This window comes from Amblyomma americanum, chromosome 8 (assembly GCF_052857255.1).
Source record: "Amblyomma americanum isolate KBUSLIRL-KWMA chromosome 8, ASM5285725v1, whole genome shotgun sequence".
Classification (NCBI taxonomy): domain Eukaryota; kingdom Metazoa; phylum Arthropoda; class Arachnida; order Ixodida; family Ixodidae; genus Amblyomma; species Amblyomma americanum.
The window spans coordinates 37,811,038-37,832,082 of NC_135504.1; the positions used below are offsets into that span (position 1 = coordinate 37,811,038).

Sequence of the window (21,045 nt, forward strand, 5' to 3'; positions counted from 1 at the left end):
AGAGTCTAAAGGCAATACAAATACTATAGACAGTCTATACACAATCTATAGATTTAATGCCGGCCATACACTATCAGGAGACTTTTGTCTATATTCAGTCCATAAACTTCCAGTAGACAAAAATGCCTATAGGAAGGCAATAGAGTCTATAAGAAATCTATACATTTTCTATAGACCATTTTTATAAGGGTTTTCAGCATAGCATTTTCAGTGATGTAGTGTGTAGGGATAGAGTTAGGATGTGCTAACCAGCAGGCTGTTTAACTGATTTGAATAGTGACTTATTGGCCGCCGTGGTGGCTCAGTGGTTATTGCGCTCGGCTACTGACCCGAAAGGCGAGGGTTCAATCCTGGCCGCGGAGGTCGCATTTCGATGGAGGCGAAATTCTAGAGGCCTGTGTACTGTGCGATGTCAGCGCACGTTAAAAAAACCCACGTGATCGAAATTTCAGGAGCCCTTCACTACGGCCGTTCCTCATAGTCTGAGTCGCTTTGGGATGTTAAACCCCCGTAAATCAAACCAGTTAACTTTTTAACTATTACTGTTTTAACTGAGAGGCATGTAGCCAACCTTAGTTAATATCCATGGCAGTTTTTAAAATTTCAAAAACTCTGCTACTCTCGGTGCTGTCGCCCAACAAATTCAGGCTACACCGCGCCAAAATACACGCGCCTTCAAGACGCTTGCAGGCAAAGCAACCTCTCCAGTGCACGTAACTCGTCGAAATAACCGAGCTGGGCCACAGCGCCGAGGGTAACAGGGTTTTCAAAATTGTAAAAACTGATATGGATATTAACTACAGTGGGGTACAGTTCAATTTTTTCTTCCTGACAGATAATTCTTGTCCATCTTTTAAAAGATTAAGATCATGCAAATTTATAGCTTACCCTAGGAGTCTACTACTTTTTAGATTGCATGGCGAGATGTTTTCAAGCCAAAATCACTGTTTGAAGAATTGGCTAGAAAAGAATGTTTACCTTTTTTTTATAATCCAAACGTTACCGGCACGCAAAGCATCTCCCATTCATCTTGAGTGCCTGCTACCCTGTTACGTCGCACACTAAGTTTTAAAACTCGAACAGGAGCCCGGGATGTGAAACCGGAAGTAGCGGCGTTATGCATTTGACGGAACGGAAATACGCATCAGCTACTATGTCCAAGACTGCGGGAACGAATCCTGACAGCGGGAGTAATTAATAATTTGCAAACATCATCCACTACGACGGCTCCCATAGCCTCTGCGCAGTATGTGGATGTTAAACCCGGCATGCTAGTGCAACATAAATATTGAGGTTCATTTGGCTCTTAGAACCTGAAGAAGTCATTGTTTAGGAGCAGAAGTATGTCCTTAAGTTTGTTACATCTTCTTGCTAATTAACCCGATTTGCTCACTGCCTTTTCAAGGAGGCTACCGGCGCTTTGGATGTGGCCGCTGACCGCAGGCGCTCGGGGACGTGCTCTCCGGACCATCATTACCGTAACTCCGGCAGCCATCCAGCAACAGAGAAAGGTTGGCATTGGTCGGCTCTCTCTTAAAGTCTCCTACGGATCGTAAAACGACGAAGTAACGCCATGGGAAAGCTTTTCGAACGCAGAAAGATTCGCATTGGCGCGACTCAAAGGACACGGAGACATAGGCCACTATACCAGGATCGTTCGGCGCCTTTCGGGGAGTCAAAAGCGCGCGTCGTTGTTGGGTGCGGCTCAGCCAGCGCGAGAACAGTCGTTAGATGTCGTTTGTGCAACACGCGCCGTGATATGTGCCTTCATAGCATAGCCGTGAGTAACCCGTACGCCACACACGCGCACAACCGGACACGTTAAGAATTGGCATTGTCTATCGAGGGCGCAGTTCGCTGGCGTAGCCAGTTACAACACGTGAGATCCAGAGTTGGGGTATATATGCTGGTACGTGCGCGAGACATTTCAGCGGTTAACAAAAAAAAGGGTGAACGTGACCGTCGGGTAGGAAAAATGCACCAGCAACATCAAGCATTTGCTTTTCATACTGAGCATTTTGACGCCTTTGAACCCCCTTATTTCATTTTTTCATTTATTTAATTATTCAGTTATTCGCAAAAGCCTCATTAACTCGTGATCGCCTATCATGCAACATTCAATCATCAATCACTAGAACCAAAAATGACCATGATACTATATTTTTATGCAGCCCCAATCATTTCCGACACGCGGTGCCGACTGCATGCCGACGGCTTTTCGACCGAACGATCCGTATACAGGCAAAAAAAAAGCGAAAGAAATACCTTTATCACTGCAACGAATGGATTTCCTTTGCATCTGTGGACATCATCGCTGACCGCCATCTCGCATGTCAGATTGCAGGCAGCTGCCCTGTCTCCCGTCAGGCTCGAGCATTGGCTCCTCATCCAAGCAGGTGACTTCAGATAAATCTGGAGCCACTGGGGGCTTTTAGTGGGGCAGCTGCTGACAGGCGGGTCGTTCAGCACGTTTTTCCCTTCCTCTAACTTTAATGAAGGGGCAAGCAGCGACGCCGATGCAGCGCCCCAAGCGGCTTCGCGGGCGCAAGGGCGTCCGTCACGTGGGTGTAAACCAACCAGGCACAAAACCTTCCGCGCCCCGCCCCTTCCCCTGCAGCAGTGAAGGAAAGAAAGAAAGGGTAAGTGACCCCGGTGAGAGGAACTACTCTCCAAAGTCGTGCATACTTTGTCCCGGTCGCTGTGACTGCATAAGGGAAAAATGAAAAAAAATTAAAAGAATGGAGAGTACACTTAAGCTCCGCCTTAAGAGTATGACTCGTTAGCGTAGTGGATTAGGCTTTCCATTCTGGGCTGTTTGACGTCTTTGAACGCATTTCTCATTTGTTTTTTTCTTTACTGTTTAAAATTCCCCAATTACACCCTCTAAATTTTGTTAATTAGCATCATCAAGCATTGGCTTTCTATTCTGACACCTTTGAACCCTCCTTTTAATTACAATCATTGCATTAACTCGTCATCGCCTATCACACACCAATCAATCGTCAATCATTGGAACCACAAATTGACATGATACAATTTTTTTACGGAGGCCCCGATTATTTCCGACACCCGGTGCCGAATACTACTAAGCCGACGGCTTTACGACCGAACGAGCTGTAACGCTATCGCGTAAAATGGTAGTGCTTTAGAGTAGAGTAGCATGGGCGAAAATGCTAAAGGCAACATCCTCAGGGCAGTGGCGCATCTCTTAACTGCTGCACCACTGAGGACTCCCGGTGATGTATATGAACATAAAGAATAACCTGCATATGTGGGAATTAACCCATTACGCTATGGCGTCGTACTCTTTTAGTGCGGAACGTGAGTTTCCCGCTTTGCTAGCAAAGGAGTGTTTTCGCACTAGAACGTAATTATATATTTTAAGAGAACAGAAGAAAAGCCTGTAACGCTTTAAATTACCGCGGGCAGTGCCAAGGTGCCAAGGGGTGTCATAAGCCAGAGCCACCTTTTTTGTTAGCTGGTGGATGTGAACTCCCTCTCGGGATGCGTGCGTGTTCGATGTGTTTCCAAGTTTAGCCTCTCCTTTCCTTGAGTTATAATATTTGATATCCGCGTGTACTGCGCACATCTGCTGCCTCTTAAAAGACCCCAGTTTCCGAGAGCGGTACGAGGGAGGATGACGTCACATTCTCCTTGCGCAGGCCGGCAGGTTTCCAAGCGTCCCGGTTGGCGTGGAACGCGTGCGTCGCTTCCTATGCGGTAAGTGATCAATGTCGTAGAACAAGGCGACTACCACGGCGGGACGGTGGCTAGCCCGTTCATCCGCTAAGCACAAGGTTACGCGTTCGAACCCCGCCACAGCAACCGGAGTTAGAAGCACATCAATCCGAAAAAGTGATTTACATTATTTCGTACCTGTCAACTGTACGGCGTACCTCGTGTAGCCTATATGTCGCTTCGGGACGTTAAACTCCACTATTTACAGTTTACATAATATTCGTGCCTGAAATTTATTATTTTTTTGCATAATCTGCAGCCCGGATGCCAGCACAGGATATGCACGAGCATAGAAACTCAGCAAACAGTACATATGATAAAGCAGCAGTGCACGGATCATGCTAACAGGAAACGAAATGAGAAGGCCGCAGCGTGGCATTTCCTTCATGGGCTTTGGAAAATTGTTGAACATAACAGGCTAGTGAGAGACAAACGCCCCTGGTGTTCATCCCCCCCCCCCCCCCCTTCTGGGAATAAACTTCCACACTGTAAAACTCAGATTGGGAGGAGTACAGTAAACGCCACCATAGCGTCCGGACTGCTGCTTCGTATTTCGTGTGTTTGTGCCTATTCCTGTGCTGACGCCACTGAAGCGTCATAAACTTGCCGTGGAGATAAAGCGGCATCCGGCGTTGTAGTCTTCACCTGCCGCGGTTTACAGGTGGGGCAGTGCGAAGAGAAGAAAATCCCCACTTTTCTTGTAGGGCATAGGAGGGGAACCTGCCACAAGACCCAAGAGGAAGAAAAGGCGGTGTTCGGCATTTTAGTGTTCGCACCTGCCTCGAATGGGAGGTGGCGAAGTAGGGATAGAAATCTCTCCCCTCCGCTTGTAGGGCAGAGACAGGGAGGTGTCTGCTGAGGGAAAAACACACAAGATGGCGCCGCGGACAGTGGCTGGTTCCCAGCAGGAACAACCGGGGGCGGTGGAAACCGTGGAAAGTGCAGGGCCAATCAGCAATTGTATTTGTTTTTAGCATTTCTTATGAAAGCTCCGTTTCTGGTGCAGGTCGTGTATATGTCGTTATAATGCGGTTATCTGCCGATACGTGCGAAACAGCTTCAAGCCGCCTCAAACTACCAGCAAGCCTCAAAGCTTGTTTGCTAAATTGAAACTCTCTAATTATCGTCCAGTGTAGCACGAGCCATAACAGCTGACATCCGCATAAAATTCTTATGCGCTGGAGCTTATGCGTCGCCCTCCCTCGCTACATGGTCTCATTGAAGAACATTCCTTTCAGTGTCAGCATTTAAAGGTCCATGTTAAGTGCTCGTTACAGCTGCGTTATATATCTATTCGCTGTGTGATCACCTCCTGCATATCGCAGCCTCGTCTGCGGTCCCGCGAGCGAGCTGCAGACGCAACCAACCGGTTCATCAGGAATGTTTTCGTCGCGTGGGTCAAGCAGCCGGCAGCCGTTCATCAGGCCAGCAGCCTTTGGTGAGTGAGTACAGTTTTCCAGAGGATGATGCGAGACAGGAGTTGTATGTCGCGGAACCTCTCGTAAAAAAACACCCCTTTGTAAGTGGGTGACGAAGAGATTATTCTTTACAGGGAGCTTTTTTTACAGCGATAGCTGTTATAGGGGCCCGTCTCTGGCTTTCTCGTCGTCGTCGTGGTCGGCGTAACCAGTGCGTGCGTTAATATCACGGTCACTTTAATGTCACGTGACCCAATGTCAATGTCAACTTGGGTTGCATGAGCCTAAGGGTGGCTCTGTTTGGAAGAGCCGCCTGCCAGTGCAGGGGTGCATCATTTGACCACTACACATGTGCGTCAAAAATATATCCCAAACACTAAACGGCTAAACGGCTATCGCTGAACATCGCGTTACACAGCCGTAACAGTCCTGCGTTCGTTCTTTTTTACTCCTATTAAGGCAGAGTGACTTGAGGGAGTAACGTGCTTCCTTCGGCGGTGGTAGTGAGATTGCTCAAACTGCACTTTCCTGGTGAATGTATCGCTGCGGCGTCAGAGCTTGCACAGCCGCAAAGAAATCCATTCATAGAAAACCTCATCCCGTACGTTGGAGGTCTACGCAGTCGTACTGCGTCACAAAATTGGCATGGTAAATTGTCGAGACGTGCGGGTATTTAGCGCACGAGATTTCTATTGTATTTTTTTAGAAATCAATCTGCACAAGACGCGGTCATTTTTAAATCCACTTTAGCGGCTGGAAAGATAAAAAAAAACTGTCAAGTAAAGCTTGAACTTGGATCTATCAGTTTTGGTAGTTTTAAGCGTTATTAATGGCAAAGCATTTGATGTATTCACAGTATTTAGCGCACTTTACGCAGAATAAGTGCCTTTACGATAATACTTCTAATTAACGCGTTTGAAAGCTTCCGATGCTATGACGCTCCACCAACACCTGTGCGGAGCGCCCTGTGATGTTCGTGGCAACACCGGTAGCATGACATCACCCTACTGGAAAAAGGTGGTGGTGTCTTCACGGTCGCGTGATGCCGACACGTGACCGGCCACGTGATGGTGACGTCGCGGTCACCTGATGTGATGTAACAACGGGATGCTTTTGTGAAGTGTTACGCTAATGATGACGCAGCTCACTTCGCAAGTGTGACAGCAACAGCTTCGCTGTAAAATAGCCATGACAGTTGCGCACGAAACGAAAGTAGCAGAGCAATAGCCGAGCCCTTGCAAAAATTTCTTTAGGCAGTCTATAGACTGTCTGTAGACTTCTGTCTACAAGGTCTGTAGGCTATAGACCCGACAGAAGTCTTATTACAAATCCCATAGAGAGTCTATAGACAATATATAGATTTATGGCCATACGCTTTGTCTATAGACTATGAATAGACAAAAAGAAATATCTATAGGAAGGCAATCGTCTCTAAAAAGTCTGTAGACTGTTTCTGGGTTGTCTATAGACCATTTTTGTAGGATTGCTCTGTCTCAGTGTCTTGATATTTTGTTTTATGTATCGCGCTGACAGCCCTCTGTTCTAATTATTCGTGCAGGCGGTCCTCCACGATGAACTCTGGGTATCCTGCCTGGAAGCACAGCAGGTGTGATGAGCAGAAGGTGAGGTCCGGCTCCTCAACTGTCGGAAGCGCCAGTTTAAGCCTTTGGTAAAACAAGCGGCCTGCAAAACACGGGGGAATAATCATGATTGCGTGGTTCCCACGATGTCCCTCGTAGAACAGTGTAGTCGGAATAAGCAAGTGTTTCGATCATGGACGTTCAAGGAGGCCTCAAAAGCCCTATCTGCATACAGGTGCGAACAGCTATTAGCTCTCACCTTCGGTAGTGCTGGTTTAGCATGCTGGTTTAGCAGAATTTTGAATGGGCGCCTCTTTTTGCGGTTATATTGGAAAAAAATATGGTGAACGAATCGCGCGGAAGGCGGCGTTTTTTTTTTAAAGAAGCACGTTGAACGCATTTCACATCACAGTGCCTATTTATGTCTTACTGTGTCTCGTCGTAAGCCTGTAGTGCACAAGCACAGGTGCACATCAGCAGGGATTCAAAATTTTCGCAAGCGGAACTGCCTATGCCACTTACTCATATTAAGCGCAACAAGGCATCAAGACTAGACAAAATAACGTATCGAATGCTGTATGGGATGGATCTATAACTCTCGATTTTTTGCTCGGGCACAAGTTTGCAGACATCGTCTTTGTTGCAAAGCTCGGTTATGTATCGCAAGTGATGCGTTGTGCAAGAACGTACAAGAGATGCACCGACTTTTCACGACCTTTGTGTGGCGCTCTCAATAAGCTATGCTTGGAGACGATTGCTTCTTCCTGTAGAGTATAGAGGAGCTGGCCTTGTTCGCTTGTTCAATAACCAGCTTGCCTCATGGCTTTTCCTGCTCAAATGTGCAATCCACCTCTTTCTGCTGGCAGCGTTAGAAAAAGTGCTTGAGTTATCTGCCTTATCTGTTTGCATTGACTAGTCATGACTGCGAGGGAGCTTTGTGGAGTTTCCTGAAGGAGGATGCCGACATTTGATTTCCTCACTCTTCGCTTTTCGTTGCTATATTTGCTCGACCTGTCAAGAAGGCAGATGACAAAGAGGCTAATCGATGATTGCCTTGTGTGATGCCGTGATGCAGTGTTTTTCTGGAACAGTGTTCGGCGGACGATTAAGAAGAACATTGAGATCTCGCCTTGCAGTAATAATGTTAGGGCACGTTCCGGCCAACTGCAGTCTGCCGCCTGTCAGCTATACCCATGGGCAAGATATGCACGTATAACCTTGACGAACACGTATCAGCTGGTTAACGTTTTTTTTTTTTTGCTCAAACCCTTACCTGTCTTTCATCACGCGCACTTGCTAGCGGAGTCATCCCTTGTTAGTATTTCCCTCCGTGGCATGCCTAACAATTTCCGACGCCACGTTGAGAGTCCTTGCCTTCGTGTATACTTGCGCGCTGCATTTTTCCTGCCGTTGTTTCTTCTTGCCTTGCGACGTTGGTCCTTTTGTGACCTTGTCTTTTTCGCTACGTGGCTGCGCCGCAGTCCACTCCTTTTAGCGCGCATTTCTCAGTGAAGAGTAATGAAAGTTGTCGTTTGATCCCCCCCCCCCCTCGCACGGATGCCAGGCAGCCATCGTCAACACTTGGCGGAGACTCGGGCGCCGACAAAGGCGAGAGTCGTGTGGAGTACCTGCACCGCGTATTGGGACGACTGGCAGCCGCAGCTGGGCTTCCATCCTGCAGCTGACGGGTGAGGAATCTCTGCAAACTTAATATGCAGTACCTTTTATCATGCTTTCTCGTCCCATAGAAACCGAAGACGGAATCGACGGGGGCGGATCACTGGTGGAAAGAGGAGCCTGCATTTGACCCCAAGCGTCGCGTTGTGTCGTTAGTGGCTATTTATCAATAAGATAACACTGGAAGGAAAGGATGTTGCTAGCCGCGGCATCTGCCATTGAAACCTGAAGCACCTGAGCTGTGGCTAGCGGGAATAAAAGGACAGGGGGCGGGGGGGGGGGGGGGGGGGGGAGAAAAGAGAAAGGATAGTGAGAACGGATAGGAGTATGGAATAATATACACTATGTACAAATACCGAATACAAAATAAATATGCTATGTTGCGTCGCGCATCATAGGAGTAATCGCGTCGCGTTCGTTTTGCCGTTTCGGGGCGTCGGTCGCGGCGAAGCGGAGGCCGCAGTGGAAAGACGCAAGCGTCGCGAGAATTGACTCGCCACCGACGTTGACATCTTTCGCGGCTGGCGAGCGTGATTGACTGGTGAAAGGCGCTCGGCAGTGACTCTCGGAAAGCAGCACCGACTTGTAATTTGAATTAAAAACTATTTTGTGGTGAGTTACCTGACGCATCTTATTAGGTGCAAACGAAATGTATTTGGGGGATCGCAGTCACTCGCAGACGATTCTATACGATATCCTGTAGGCGCGTCGAGACATCATACAAGCGCGTTATCTGAAGCGTTTCTAGTCGTGACGGCCGCTCTCAGGTTAAATCCAACAACCCAGATCGAAGTTCGCCATCGGCCACTCCTAGTTAATTCATTGTTAAGAGCGTTAGCGCTTATTCATCACGTTTCTAGATTTCTTCGGGTCTGCTACCACCTCCCTTGAATGGGAAATTTTCTGTCCGATGAATTCAAGATGGCGGCCTCCATAGTAAATCGATATAGCAACTGAATCGGTGATTTATTGGTGACGTCATTATTATATCGAATTGTGTTTGATGGAGGTCACGGTTTTGTGACGTCATAATTAACTAGTCACGTGACTGTTTAATCTGTTGCAACTCAGCTATCAATGAGATCATCACAAAATGAATTACATTGATTGAAGAGGTCATGGTTTTGTGATGTCATAATTAACTGGTAACGTCACTGTTTAATAGGTTATAACTCGGTAATTAATGAGGTCACCATAAAACTAATTAGATATTTGGAATCCTTTAGATGAGTAGAACACGTTAGACACCAATATTAACTGATGAAGTTAGTATTTAGATATGGATAAGCTTAAATTTAATTGCTCATAATTAACCGATGAAGTCATGGTGTAACTAATGGCATATTCGTAACGGGCTCAATTGGTAGAACATGTTACACCAATATCGCCTTATTAGGTTAACATTTAGCTATGGTTAGGCTTAACATGGCGGCCGTGACGTCAGCCCTCGGCAGCTCAGAAGGCGGTCGGCGCCCGCTCGCCGTTGTCTACACAGTATGGAGTGCCTTCGTCATGTGCGTGCCAGGCGAGCCTTCAGGAGCCAGACTGGCAGCGTCCTTACCGCAGATTTGGCGCGGTGGACAGCTGCCAGAGGTAAGCGGAAGTGTAGGTTCATGGAACGCATAATATCTCTCGCGATTACAGTCGCTTCGAGCAGCAGTAGGTAGTAGTAATCTATCGTTTTTATGAAGCGTATGCAGGAGTGTGGATATAAATTTTCTTAAGCAGGGAAATGCTTTTAAATATGGCCGCAAAGTAACAATTATCCCCTCTATTAAAGCGAAAGCCTTTAACGGCTCATCGTTGTCCGTCCGTCCGCGAAATCTGTCACACTATAGCTGTCAATCAAATGGCGCCAACTCGATCAGATAAAAAAGTCCTTGTGCACGATGGGATTCGAACCACCATCCTTCCGTTCCGCAGCAGAGCGTGCTAATGTCTTTGCCACTTCCTGCCAACGTATAACTAGTTCGCCTTGTCTAGCGCAGGAACGCTGGAGAGTGTTTGCGGAAAGGCGTCGAATCAGACGGATTCCTCCGAAACGCTCTCTAGTGTCTTTAGCATTCAAGATGCACCAACGATTGAGTGCTTAATCAACATCTTAACCGCATATCAGTGACACAAGCATCAACACCACACTAAAGGCCTTGCCACACTTTCGATAAGCAATGTGCCCCCCTGAATTTTTATTTTTCGTTTGTCCTAAGAAAATGATCTTCAATTATCAGACTGTAGAAGGAAATACTACGACTAACCCACATGGGGGATTGCAAAGCTATACAGTCCTTGTCAGAAATATACAGCTCAAGGGGCTCCTGTTAAAATCTAGTGGTACAATCTCCAGCACCCATGAAAGTCTTAAACCGTGCGCGAGTGACGACAACAGTGGTTCTCACCATCGAGGGATTTGGAAAGCAGGTGATGATCAACAAGCTAGAACAAATGGCCTCCCAGTGGACTGTGTATTTTTGACAAAGGCTGTACCTAGTAGGCATGCGCATTTCGCTGTCCATGATGGCGGGGTTTTTGCATGCAATGGATTAGGTGTGTGCTGAAAGCGTGCCGTGACATTGCTTATAGCCCGATTCATGCTCTGTGGTTAGCTGCATTCAGATTTACCTACGTTCATTTTGCTGAGATCCGGATGAGGAAATGAGGTCTGAATGCATACGCATCTGATGCAGAGAAAAGGTGGGAGGTACCTATTTTTCACCAACGAATGAACCACAATGTCGCCAGCTAGCCTCTAGACTCACAAACCACAGGTACCTGCCCTATTTATGACGACAGAAAATTTTCAGTTGTAACAAATTTTCTTGTAGTATCATAGAACCCCATAACAGAAATTTTTGTCGTCACAACAGGAATTTCTATAGTATTTTAGCAGCCTCGTGTCGTAACGACAAAGCCAGTTCTGTCGCAACAACAAACAACTTAGGAGTACTACTGTCAAAGATTTTCTTCTTGAATCTTAGAACCTCATAGCAGAAAATCTTGTCGTAATAACAGGTTTTTCTTTAGTATGCTAGTAGTCTCCTTTCGTAACGACAGAGCCAGTTCGGTCGCAACAACAAACAACTTAGCAGTACTACAGAAAAATGTGTCGTAACGACAGAACGGCAGAATTTCATTTTGTATTCTGGGACCGGCTCTTGTATTTTTCGACAGGGACATGTCCTGCGCCTACGGAGGCTTCGTGTTTCTGTACCGCAGTGCTGGCACGGCGAGCCTCTCCGCAGTCGGGGTGATGGCTTTTCCGCGCACAGCGGCAGGGCCACTTCGCGGAGGGTCGTCTTCGGCACGGGCCGCAAGGTACGTATTGGTAGGAAAGACAGTCCGTTCTGAGCTGCCTGGAATGAATCTTAACGGTTCAGCCCACATAAGTTTAATGTACCGCAACAAACTAATTATTTTTTCTCCTAAAAGCAACAAAAAATTGGCGGACGTTTAAGCTTCGCTTTTAAGAGTGGAACGCGACAGCAGCGTTTCCAGGGAGTCCACGGAACGCATCGACCGTTCGGCGCGACGCCTTGCCCGCTAGACAAATCACTCGGAGTCTCTAGGAGGCCTCTCAAAACAGCCCATCCGCCGCCCGAAGAAATCATGAACGGGCTGCAGTTACGTTGCTCCCTGAATTGGCCATAATGCGCCTAAGTTGTGAGTTTAGAGGAAAGGAAAGGCGCTGTAAATGTCTCACATATCGGTGGACACGTCACCCACGCCTTGAACGAAGGGAGCAAGTTTGTAGCAAGAGAAAAGACAGAAAGAGAGGCCGTAATAGAGGTCCGCGTCTCCGTGGTCGTCACATTCGTTCACCACAACAGCATACAGAAGCGTACATCACAGGCGCTCGGGAGCTACGGGTTCCATGGCATCGGGATGGTTGACGCCCGCACAAAACATGGTGCGCACAGGTCTGGCCACCGCTGACTGCGCTTCTGAAGCTCGAGGATGTCGCGAAGGTCCGTGCTGCCACCCGCAGGGGGCGAAACCATCGTTTTATCACCGGGCTCCACGTTCAGACCAGCTTACGTCGTCTGCCGATCTTCCGAATCCAAATCCACAACTCCTGTGCAATGTCAGTGCACGTTAAGAAACCCCAGGTCGCCGGATTTCCGAAGCCCTCCACTACGGCGTTCCTTAAAGCCTGAGTCGCTTTAGAACGTAGAACAGCATAAACCCAAACTCAGACCGAACCAGAATCACTGGTAGCTTAATTTTCCCAGTGACTCTAAGCAGAACACATAACGCCACCTATCGTACATCAGCGCTAGATGTTCGCATTCACTCTCATCTCTACAACATGACAGGCGCAGGAGTGCCGCAGTTCACGGCAGTCAATTTAAAATGCTTTATAGAATAGAAGGCGATTGTTATCGGGTCCCGTTTCAAAATCGGCACACTCGTCAGCTGCTGACACGAAAGATGCGGGTTCGATCCCGTCCGCGGCGGTCACATTTCAATGCAAGCGAAATTCTGGAGGCCCGTGTACTGTGTGATGTCAGTGCACGTTAAAGAACCAAAGGTCGTTGAAATCCACTACTGCGTCCATGATGCCTGAGTGTCTTGGGAGGTTAAACTCCTAAAGACTATAAATTATACTATAAACTCATCAGCAGACAAAGAAACTTCACGAAGTCAAAGACCACAACGGATTTACTAGGTCACTTTTATTCAGTTCGAACCGACCAGTCTTCGTAGTATGTTCTCCGCGTGCTTGCCTCTGAATATAAAAGACCTTGGTTCGATTCTCGGTATCACCACAAGGCTTTTTACAGCGACAGCTGTTAGGCGCCCGACCCTGGTTTTCTCGCCGCCATCGGCGTAACCGGTTGGTGCTCGCGCACCCACTGGTTGCCCCGCTCAACCTGAGTCGCACAACCCTACGGGTGGCTCTGTTTGGAACAGCCATCTGCATCACGTGACCACTACACCAGTGGTCACGTGACTAAACGCCTAAACAGCTATCGCTGAAACTCGCGTTACATAGTCGTGACCGTCCTGCGAGTTTTTTTTTAATTTTGAGATTTTCGGGTTTCATGTTACAACGCCGACAACGTCAACGACGCCGACCCCGCTTTTCCGCGACACGAGCTCCTCAAGGCTATCGCGCTAAAATGCATCCTACCCAATACAATTGTTTGTACTCTTTGCGCATAAATATCTACTCCTCTGCGGGTCTTTACGCGGGATGTTTACGCGCCCTTGACACTAGATGACCTGATGACAGGCGTTAATTTGCACTTCGCGTTTCGTGCTGCGCAGTTCGCATGTGGGCTGAATCAAACAAAAGGCTGCCAACTCAGTATTTTGCAGGTCGTCCATGGGCAATCTGTGGGTAGGAACCATGTTGAGGCCGAGGTGACTGACCCAATGTTTTGCGATGAGTATTATGGTTTACCGGTTTATAAGCGACGGTGAATGCATAAATGTCAGCCAAAAGAAAGACGTGTTCACGCGTCTCTAAATAAAGGGCTCGGCTATGCGCCGAACAAGATTATTTTAAGCAATTACATATTCGCACACGGTACGATGTTCAGTCAACGAATGTAAGCCGATATTTTGAACGTGGCCGAATAAACTGCCAATGTTTGATTTTGTATATTTTTAAGGAGGTTCAGTGTTTCTTTGTATGCAAAACTTCGCCTAAGACCATTGTGCGGCTTAAGAGGGGCTTCCTGCGCCTGAATCCAAAAATCGTGGGTGAATAGACAGCAGTATTCGCAGTGAATCATTCAGGCTACGAGCGCCTAACGCCAACGCCTGCAGTACGCTGAAAAACTATAGCTTTTCTTTGTTGCCGTATGAGTACGCTCAGATTAGGCTGAAAAATAATGCCATTAGTATCCTTGTGTTTTCGTTTTCAATGTCTGTTCGTCTGGTGTGCAGTTCAAGCGCTTTGTTTTAAGGCGTTGCGTGCAAATTCGGCCATCAGTCAATCCTGGACACGCTGTGGAGGCGAAACGCAAAAATGGTGCCCGTGGGCAGTGTGACGTTACCGCACGTCAGATAACCAGAGGAGGTCTAAATTAAGCTGGTGACATCCACAACGTCGTCCATGAACTTAAAAACGTGTGTTTAAGAACTTTTTGAAACTTCAAAAATAATTTCTAGCTTACGCTATGTTTGACACCTCAAAGCATTAGATGCTGTGGCATTGATCGAAGAAACTTAGCATAAATATATTTTCTGCTCTTTGGGTGTTTTGAGCTGTCTGTAACTAATACCTGCACATGGTTCTAAACTACTGCCTCCAAACACCAAAATACCATTACGAAGAGTGTATGTGCTGTTATGACAATTGTATGGGGTATTTACACAGGTGTGTCTTTTAACCCTCAGAACCCATCGTCAGTTAAAAACTTTTGTTTTCCACACTTACACTCTTTTGAATAAATTTCCTGTAATACCTACGCAGATTTCCTCTCTCATGAGCCTTCTTGCCATGCTATGAGTTGTGTGGCCATCTGAGTCATTTGCGGGTCCAATGTTAAAAGACTCACTGAATTGCAGATTTACGTCCAAAACCTCCGTGCGTTCATGCAGACATGCCATGCAAAATCATTTCGCATTTAAGGCGATGTACACACAAGAGATTTTAAACGCGATAGCGTTAAAACTACGAGCACAAAAAGAAATTTTATCGCGATAGCGTTAAGGCTTCCCTAGTACAGAAAATTCAGCGTCGTCTCTGTAGTCGGCGTTGTGAGCGAAAAATAGGGTGGCCTAGGTGGCCCACCTGCGTCACGTGACCTTGTAGCGTCACCAGAACCTGCCCACCGGTCTGTTAGAGAACTGTCTACCATCGCAGGTAGCTGTTAAATTAATGATCGCTCGCGAGAGTTTGCTTTGCAAAAGCAACTTGGGTCGCACAACCCACCGGTGGCCGCACCTGCCATCGCAGAGCATTGGCGCATTCTTTAATTGCTGCACCACTGCACAAGCAGTCACATGAGGAATCCCAGGGACCCATGGATGTAAAGTTGAGAATGAGCAATTCCGCATATATGGGCATTAACTCATTATCTTCATCGCGTCGTACCCTTAAGGAGGAGCTTAGGTGCCTCCTCCAGTTTTATACAAGATATGTGCAGAGTATAGCTTCTTATGTGGAAATGAACTGCCTTGCAGCAGGTTTCTACTTTCTACAACAGTGCAATAGAAAATTGCACTCTTTTATACATTACTCCAACGCACACATGGGTAAAAAAAGTGTTCACTCTAAGCCCCCATGCGTGTTTCAGGTGGTTTCCCGCTCAGACAAGTCTCTGCTTATCCGTTGTCATGGAGACAGCCAGCAGGCGTACATGGTACCAGCAGAGTGCGAACATGTACAAGTGGACATGCCGCGGCAGCCCACTTCGAGCCGATGAAGGAAACGAATGGTTAGTGCCTGGCTCCGTCTTGACGAATCGACCATTTACAGGCGCTCTTACGTCCCTTAAGCAAGATGCGCTAGGGCGAAAAACGGTGACTACTTCCCGACAGGCGACAGTCATGCTGCAGCATTTATATGAACAGGAGGGGCCAAACATGGGCTTTGGCAATTTGCTTGTCTATCGCATCGACGCCAAGCCGTACTTGGCTGATGCGTGCTAATTCGTGGATGAGAGGGAATGGCGCAGTAGCAGAGTCATTTCTTGTTGGACATCTTAAGTGAGGAGTGAAGGAGGAGAGTTAGAGGAGAGAAACTTTTTCTCCCTCTAGTTGATTCATGATGTTTAAAATAAGCGTGCGCTGAATAGACGAAGGAAGCTGTGCCCTTGTCCCGTCATTTCTGTTCCTTTAGGTTAGGTTAGGCTATGTCTTCGTCTATTGAGCGCACACTTATTTCAACTGAAATGAGAAAGGAAGAAAGAGGTGCCGTAGTGGAGGTCTCCGGAATAATTTCTACCAACTGTGGACCTTTAACATGCGCTGACATCGCACAGTACACGGGCGCCTTTTGCGTTTCCCGTGTGCTGTGCCATGTTCCTCCTAGTGGCGCCGTTTTTCGCATCAGCGCGGAGTGAAAAAGAGTAAGATAATCTAGCTGGTTCTATTTGCTGCCTTATTATAATACTGAATGCTCTAAACGCCTGAAAAAGGTGTTATTGTTGCTGCGATGTGGCAATGGGCAATCCTCCAATTTTTTCAGAGCATACGAAGCGGCCGGCAAAGGCCACGTCATACATATAAGCGCATCTTCTTCACAAAATCAGATGCGTCCCAAATCGGACCCCATAGAGTATCTGTTACGGGTCCAATTGGACTTATTTTTGGAAATGTGGCGGAGAGTTTGAAGGATGCTTCACTCCCGCCACTGGTTGGCCCGGTATTGCACTACCTCCGGGAACGGCCTTGTCTTTAGCGCGTCTTTACTATCCTGTCTTTCTATCCCATCTTTCAACTCTCCTACTATCTGCACGTGGTAGCGATTGTGGCTCGGCTTGAACCAGTGAGCAGACCTGTGCAGTTTCCTCTTCGTTCTTCTTTGCAACAACAGATAGACAGACGATATACCCGGGATGAAAAGAACCGCCTCTGGAACTTGCCGAGTGATCATTACCCCTTTCTCCATTCCATCGACACACAGCTAAAATCAAGACTACCGCTCGGGCTTCCGCGTCATCCAGAAACAATTTCTCATCGTCTGCGTCTTAATGTTGCATTTACGAACAGTCTACGATACCGTTTCAAGCAACCAGACAGTCCGTATTGTGACAAATGCGGCTCCATTGAGGATGGACCTCACATTCTCTCGCGCTGAAAGGACGAGGTCTGAAGAAAAGAAGCTTGCTTAAACTAACCCAAGCATACGTAATAAACCGCGTGAGCTATGCCACGCCTTACGTAAACATCAGGCCGGACGAGAGGAGGAAATTAGACTCACTCATTCGGCGGTGCATAAAGAGGGCCTTGGGCTTACCAATTAGCACCTCCACAGAGAAGCTCCTCTCTATGGGAGTGCACAATACCTGGGACGAAATAGCGGAGGCTGTCAGAATTTCGCAGCTCGAACGATTAAGCCGAACGACCACGGGCAGAGCTATCCTCGAAATGGTAGGCCTGCAAGCAGATAGGGGACTACGAGGCAAATCCAGCATCCCGCAGGACTGCCGAGCAAATCTAATCATTTCCCTCTCCCTCGTAACATGCATCCCATATCAAACACGGAGAGGAGGGAGAAGAGAGCAGAAGCACTAATCATACTCTTCGATTCGATGGACAGCAAGTCGGTTGCGTACGTGGACGCGGCAAGTGGCAAGTCGGGTGCGGCGGTCGCCTCGGTGGTCGACGGCCGAGGTGCCCCCGTATCGGCTGCCACCATTATAAGCCGAAACACGGAAACGGCGGAAGAAGTTGCAATAGCGCTCGCTTGCGTTGGAACGGAAGCCAATTTCATAATCAGCGATACCAAAACAGCCATCTGGAATTTTGGAAAAGGTAGGATCACGCCGGAAGCGGCAAGGATTCTGGCCGATAGACGCCTCAACAGAAAAATCAGTCTAATTTGGACCCCCGCACACGCCTCCGTTCCTAGCAACGAGGCGGCCCACGAGTTAGCCCGAGCTCTCTACTTCCGGGTGGCTGTGGAGCCGCCTGACTGCCGGAATATGGAGGAGTGTCTGCAAAATTACACGGAGATTGTTGAAAATTATAGGTTATGCAGGAGACTGGTGCCACCACCGGACAAAAATCTAAACAATAGGGAAGCAGTCGCATGGCGGCGCCTTCAACCTGGGAACATCGTAAACCCGGTCTGGGCTTATCATATTCAGACTGGTGATAGAAAAAACGATAAGTACAAGCAGTGTGGGGAGAGAGGGACCCTCGACCACATAATCTGGGAATGCGCTAGCTCACCAGGGGCTAAAGCAAACATAAATTGTAGAGAAGCCTGGGAAGCCCTGCTGTGGAGCGAGGTCTCTGCTCAGCAGCAACAAGCCATCCGCCTGGCTACAGAAGCCGCGAAGAGTCAAGACCTCTTTGCCTGCTTGTGATTGCGGAGGTCCCCGCCCCCGTCATCTAGGCCTGCGTGCCGGGGTCGGGGAGTAGGGGGCCTCCTTATCTGGTGGAATATTAAAGTTCTTATCATCATCATCAGCATGACATCCCAGACAGATCTTAATGAGGAGGCTCAGTACGGGACTCTTAGAATTTATCGGCGGCGTTTTGGAGGCCTTCTGGCACTGTCCCGGTAGCTGCTTTGCACAGCGGCGTCCTCTCCGGGTGGTCGACACGTCATGGTATAAGGTGAGGCCTATGGTTCACTTATATAATGCGAAGCGATGGCATCTTCGAGGGCAGCGTGTATAGGCAGCTAGTGCTTTAACGAGGCAAGGTTTCCGACTGGAAGTCTAGCAGGAATTCCCGGCTGGTAATTGCTCCTCTGGGTGTCATTGCAGTGGTGGTAGCATTCTACTTCGCTCGACAATCGCAGCGTTCTCTGCTCTGCCATCGGAAATTCAAAGCGTTTCATGCCGGTTTTGTCGATGTACTATCTACATTCGAGGCTTTCTTAATGAATGAGAGGTGCAGCTATCCTTCACGTGCGCGACCCGCTTCCAGATTTCAAGGTGATCGTCACTGCATGCAAACTTAACTGCCGACTTCTTCCGAGGTGTGTATGTGAGCTTCAAGACTGGTTCGTCCTGTGTGCTACGTCCGGGAAGACTGAGCCGGGACACACCAAGTTTACCTCATGCAAGGCCTTCAAGCCACAGTGGTCGCTCATTGCTTGAAGCGAACCCACAGCGGTGGCTGAGTGTTTGTGTGTTCGACTGCTTGGCGGCTTGGTTGGATGGTTGGGGTGAGAGGTAAACAGGGCGACGCATGGTTCATGCGACATCAACCGCGTTTCAGTTGAAATGGAATGCAAAAGCCTCTGCATGCTGCGCGCTCTCGGTGCTCGTTAAAGGATCCCAGGTGGACCAAAATAATGGCACTTATTAACCTGAAATCAGTCCAGAATCGTGTCTCTTTCTGCTTCTCTTCACTCGCTCCTCCATTTCTTTGTTACACAGATTACTTCAGGGGTCCACCTGTACGCGTATACCTTTGTGAACCGTTTGCTTATAACGAAAAGCCGTCGACATACCAGTAGTCCGCACCGCGTGTCGAAAAAAATCGGGGGCTGCCTAAACAAATAGTATCATGGTAATTTGTGGTTCCATTGATTATTGATTGATGGGTGCGTGATGGGCGCTTCGTGTTAATGAAATAATTTAATTGGTTAATTAAAGAAATGAGAAGCTGAAAAAAATTGGAAAAAGCGGTTCCAAGGTGTCAAAGTGCTCAGAATGAAGAAGCCAATGCTTAATGGTAATTCAACAATTTAGAGTGCGTAGTCGATCAATTAATGAAAACATTGAACTGAGGAGGCGACTGAAAAAAACTTTTTTCAGGCGACCGAGCTTAGATGGGGGCGAAGCGCCCATGTGCTGAGCGTTTTTAGCGTGCGTTAGAGAGCCCCAGGTGGTATACATAAATTCAAAAACCTAAAGTACTGCCTTCGCTCTGCGACGTTAAACACGACAGGTATAAAATTTAACAAATCAGTCTATCTTGTTTTTTGGTGAAGCAGCCTTGAAATATTCGCGCATTTTTCTCATGAACGGGAAACGCGTACAGGAAAACTGTACTGCTCAGCCTGCACTGCAAATAATCAGTGCGTAAGCAAACTCTATAGTTGACACTCATGCCTAATGGGACATGAGAAGTTTAATAATAATAATAATAATAATAATAATAATAATAATAATAATAATAATAATTGGTTTTCGGTGAAAGGAAATGGCGCAGTATGTCACATACATCGTTGGACACCTGAACCGCGCCTAAGGGAAGGGATAAAAGAGAGAATGAAAGAAGAAAGGAAGAAAGAGGTGCTGTAGTGGAGGGCTCCGGAATAATTTCCACCACCTGGGCATCTTTGACCCGCCGTGGTGGCTCAGTGGTTAGGGCGCTCGACTACTGATCCGGAGTTCCAGGATTCGAACCCGACCGTGGCGGCTGCGTTTTTATGGAGGAAAAACGCTAAGGCGCCCGTGTGCTGTGCGATGTCAGTGCATGTTAAGGATCCCCAGGTGGTCGAAATTATTCCGGAGCCCTCCACTACGGCACCTCCTTCTTCCTTTCCCCTTCCACTCCCTCCCTTATCCCTTCCCTTACAGCGCGGTTCAGGTGTCCAACGATATTTGAGACAGATACTGCGCCATTTGTTTCCCCAAAAAACCAATTAATATTATCTTTAACGTGCACTGACATCGCACAGCACACGGTCGTCTTAGCGTTTTTCCTCCATCGAAACGTAGCCGCCGCGGTCGGGTTCGAACCCGGGAGCTCCGGATCAGTAGCCGCGCGCCCTAACCACTGCGCCACCACGGCGGGTAGAGAAATAATAATAATAATTGGTTTTGGGGGAAAGGAAATGGCGCAGTATCTGTCTCATATATCGGCGGACACCTGAACCGCGCCCTAAGGGAAGGGATAAAGGAGGGACTGAAAGAAGAAATGAAAAGAGAGGTGCCGCAGTGGAGGGCTCCGGAATAATTTCGACCACCTGGGGGTCTTTAACGTGCACTGACATCGCACCGCACACGGGCGCCCTCGCGTGATAATAATAATAATAATAATATTGGTTTTGGGGG

The 21,045-nt window shown here is 47.8% G+C and overlaps 1 protein-coding gene and 1 long non-coding RNA gene across 2 annotated transcripts in view; one reads left to right on the plus strand and one right to left on the minus strand.

Annotated features, from left to right (window-relative positions):
• Positions 1 to 18,298, minus strand: part of LOC144101385 (ribosomal L1 domain-containing protein 1-like) — a 486,157-nt gene extending 467,859 nt beyond the window's left edge. The window contains exon 1 of the mRNA XM_077634520.1: positions 18,295 to 18,298. The gene's annotated coding sequence lies outside the window, so the exon portion shown is untranslated. The remainder of the gene's footprint in view (positions 1 to 18,294) is intronic.
• LOC144101322 (uncharacterized) lies at positions 5,100 to 8,381 on the plus strand. The gene is made up of 3 exons (XR_013307983.1): positions 5,100 to 5,176; positions 6,715 to 6,778; positions 8,305 to 8,381. It is a non-coding gene; the product is annotated as an uncharacterized LOC144101322 (long non-coding RNA).
• Positions 18,299 to 21,045: the final 2,747 nt, after the last annotated feature.